Raw genomic sequence first — 3666 nt, forward strand, 5'->3', positions numbered from 1 at the left:
CAACAAAGACTATCAGAGGGGCATACATTAAGACCATCGTGCAGAAGTGGATGGATTAATTTTTTAAAGTTGATTTCACTTTGTTAGAGCAGCAAACACTCTGGACCCCTGAGCTGTCAACCCTGCCCCATCCCTGAGCTTGCTTACAACAAGGTTCATGGCACATTTTATCTTATTGCAGATTCTTGAAAAGAGGTTTTTTTGTTTGTTTGTTTGGTTGGTTGGTGGTTGTTTTGTCCTGGGGGATTTTTTTGAGAGCATGATACATTGATATAAGATTTCCAGCAAACTTTGGCAACAAAGAACAAAAGCCTTAAAATGTTTCCCCTCTCCAAACAAGTAATTGTACTTGTAAGAATTTAATCCTGATTAAATCTTACTTACATAAAGAATTATGCAGACAGATCTTATTTTCATTTCTAATAATGAAAAACATTATTTATAATAATGAAAAACATTTATAATAATTAAATTTATAATTTATAATAATGAAAAAACAATGCAAATTTCCCTTGCCACAAAAATAGTTAAATTATCAAAGTGATATCTCAGCATTATAATATGAGCCATTAAAGTTATATTTGAAAGTATTAATAATTTTAACTTAAGTGATAATTTCAAGGGTGTTCGCTATGATATTATCTATATCTTGCAACATGGTTGACGTTTTCAACAGTGAAAAGTAAACTAAATCATCAAGGAAAAGCAGGTTACCAGAGACAGCTAAAGAAGTCAGGAAGTAGCCGGGCGGTGGTGGCGCATGCCTTTAATCCCAGCACTCGGGAGGCAGAGGCAGGCGGATCTCTGTGAGTTCGAGGCCAGCCTGGTCTACAAGAGCTAGTTCCAGGACAGGCTCTAAAAAAGCTGCAGAGAAACCCTGTCTCGAAAAACCAAAAAAAAAAAAAAAAAAAAAAAAAAAAAAAAAAAAAAAAAAAAAAAGTCAGGAAGTTTCTGTAGAATTCCAGATATGTTAAACAGACAAACACAGCTGATACAGACACACAGACCCACATATGTACATACATACATTTTTTTTATTGACATGTGCTTCATATTGGAGTGCCTTAAGTCAGAATGGTCACTATAGGCTTGTATGTTTGAATGCCTGGTGCCAAGTTGGTGAAATTGCTTGGGAAGGGTTCGGAGGTGTGGCCTTGTTGGAGGAGATGTGCCCTGGGAATGGGCTTTGAGGTTTAGAAAGCCTATGTCATTCCCAATTAGCTCATGCTTTCCCCCTTCCCTGCCGTGTGCTTGTGGGTCAAATGTAAGCTGTCAGCTACTGCTCCAGTGCCATGCCTGTGTGCCTACTGCCACACGCCCTGCCATGATGACCCTGGCTCTATTATCCTCTGGAACCTTGAGCCCCAAATTAAATACTTTCTTTTAATGGTGTCTTCTGACAGTAGTTGGCAATGAATGAAGACATACATAGATAAAACATTCATTTTGTATCAGTTTTTATTTACGTTATTTTTAACCAGAGAGCGTGTTAATAAAAGCCATTGAAGATTATTTTCTTCACATTTTCAAAGATTCATTTAATATGGTATATTTTATATCCATCAAATATTAAAATCCGGGGGCTGGAGAGATGGCTCAGAGGTTAAGAGCACTGGCCGCTCTTCCAGAGGTCCTGAGTTCAATTCCCAGCACCCACACGGTGGCTCATCACTGTCTATAACTCCAGCTCCAGGAGTTCCAGCACCCTCATGCAGGCAAACACCAATACACATAAAATAAAAATAATTTTTTTAAAAAAACCAGCATGGTAGGGCATGCCTAACTGTAATCCTAGCACTTGGGGGGGGGGGTGTAGACAGGATTAGAAGTTCAAGGTCATCCTTGGGTATATCAGTCTGAGGCAAACCTGTGTTACGTGAGACTGTCTCTAAAAATGAGGTTAAAGAAAGAGGACCCATCAGACAGGGATGAGGCTCGACCCCTGCTTTGCCGAGTGTGTGAACCAGGTCAAGTTCCTAAGCCCCAGTCTGCGATTCCACAGTAAGGAAACTTTATCCTGCTCTGCAGGGGCTTCATGAAGATTAATGAGAGAAATCCTGAGAAATCCTGACGTGGCACCCAAGGAGAGGAAGGACTCGGGGCAGGAGTAAGTAAGGCCCGAGTCTGACTTCTACTGTGACCGTGATGGCGTACCTGGCATTTTATTAGTCCAGTATTAGGAACACATGCCAATCCCTAATGTACATTACATACAGCTGATAATAGCCTTAAAATACAGCACATGAACACTGACGGATGTGCAAGGAGAAACAGACACACGTGCAATTATAGTTAGCGATTTTAATGTTTTTCATGATTTATAAAGGGGCAAATAGTAAAGAACGTAGATTTGAAAGACATTATCCACTAAGATGACCTAGTGGGCATAAATAAGATGCTACACTGAACAGGCAGAATATGTATTATTTCCAAGGATACATAGAATGCTTACCAAGAGAAATCATAGTCATTTATAAAATGTTTAATAAATTTTAAATGCATAGTTTTTCTGATGATAATGAGATTAAATTTTAAAAATGTTCCTTGAAATTCTCTAAGCATTTGGAAGTTAAGACATTCCTAAGAAACTCACAGGCCAAAAAAGAAATTGTGAGAAAGGTTTGAAAATATTTGAGTGAATGGTAATGAAAATATAAAAGAGAAGAATATGAGAGATTCAATGCTTAGAGAGAAATTCACATCTTCAAATGGTTTCCTTGGAAACAAGGCTCTTAGAGCAGCATCTAGACCCTTAAGAGCTAATGGGGAACTAAGCTCGAAGTAGCAGTGGGTAGGAGATGTAGAGCTGAGGCAGAAATCAGTGCCACAAAAATAAGCAAAACTAGGAAAACCAGCAGAAACAAAAATTGGTTTACTTTTAGAGTTCAATAAAATCAACTTCTAGCTGGACTAAAAAAAAAAATTGGGAAATGTAGGTCACTGCTGTTAAAAAGGAAGCAAGAGCTGCCACTCCAGACAAAAAGTGATTATTACAAAATATTTGACAACTTCCATGCAACTGAGAAAATGAAAGACCAAGATGTAGCAAGACATGGAGTTTAATATTCCGAGCTGGGGCTCTGGAGGTGGGTGACTGTGGTCTGAACCTGCACCCTTTATCGTACAAGCTGTGTGAATTTGGACAAACCCTTTCTCTGTACTTTGTTTCCTTTAAGAGTACCAGAGCGCTAGGGTTTCTGGCATAAATGAATCATTTTGAGAAGGACCCTCCTGTGCTCCCCTCGGCATCGGCACATGCACTGAAATACAGACACTAAAGCTGGGGTGATACAGAGAAGATTGGCATGGCCCTGGGCAAGGACAGCACACAAACTCACGAAACATTCCACAATTTTTGTAAAAAGAAGATCTACACGTTAGTTTTTTGTTATTTCTTCTATCTTATTTGCTTTTTTTTTTCCTGAGTTGAGAATTGCAATTAATTCTGATGACTCAAAGGAAAACGTTGATTTTTTTTTTTTTTTTTAGGTAACACTAGAGTTTTTCTGGGTCAGAGCTAGGTTATTAATGGATGCGTGACTAAAAAGATGACATCCACACTTTAAAAGTCTATTGGCAATGGGTTTAAGTTTGACCATGGAGTGTGCCAACTTTAAAAAGAACTGCCCAATGAAAGATTTCTTTTTTGCCATGACCACCCCTTTA

The 3666-nt window shown here is 38.6% G+C and overlaps 1 pseudogene; it reads left to right on the plus strand.

Annotated features, from left to right (window-relative positions):
• Window positions 1–3257: 3257 nt before the first annotated feature.
• On the plus strand, window positions 3258–3356 carry LOC119806047 (annotated as a pseudogene).
• Window positions 3357–3666: the final 310 nt, after the last annotated feature.

The sequence above is a fragment of the Arvicola amphibius genome, chromosome 1 (assembly GCF_903992535.2).
Source record: "Arvicola amphibius chromosome 1, mArvAmp1.2, whole genome shotgun sequence".
In the NCBI taxonomy this organism is placed as follows: Eukaryota; Metazoa; Chordata; class Mammalia; order Rodentia; family Cricetidae; genus Arvicola; species Arvicola amphibius.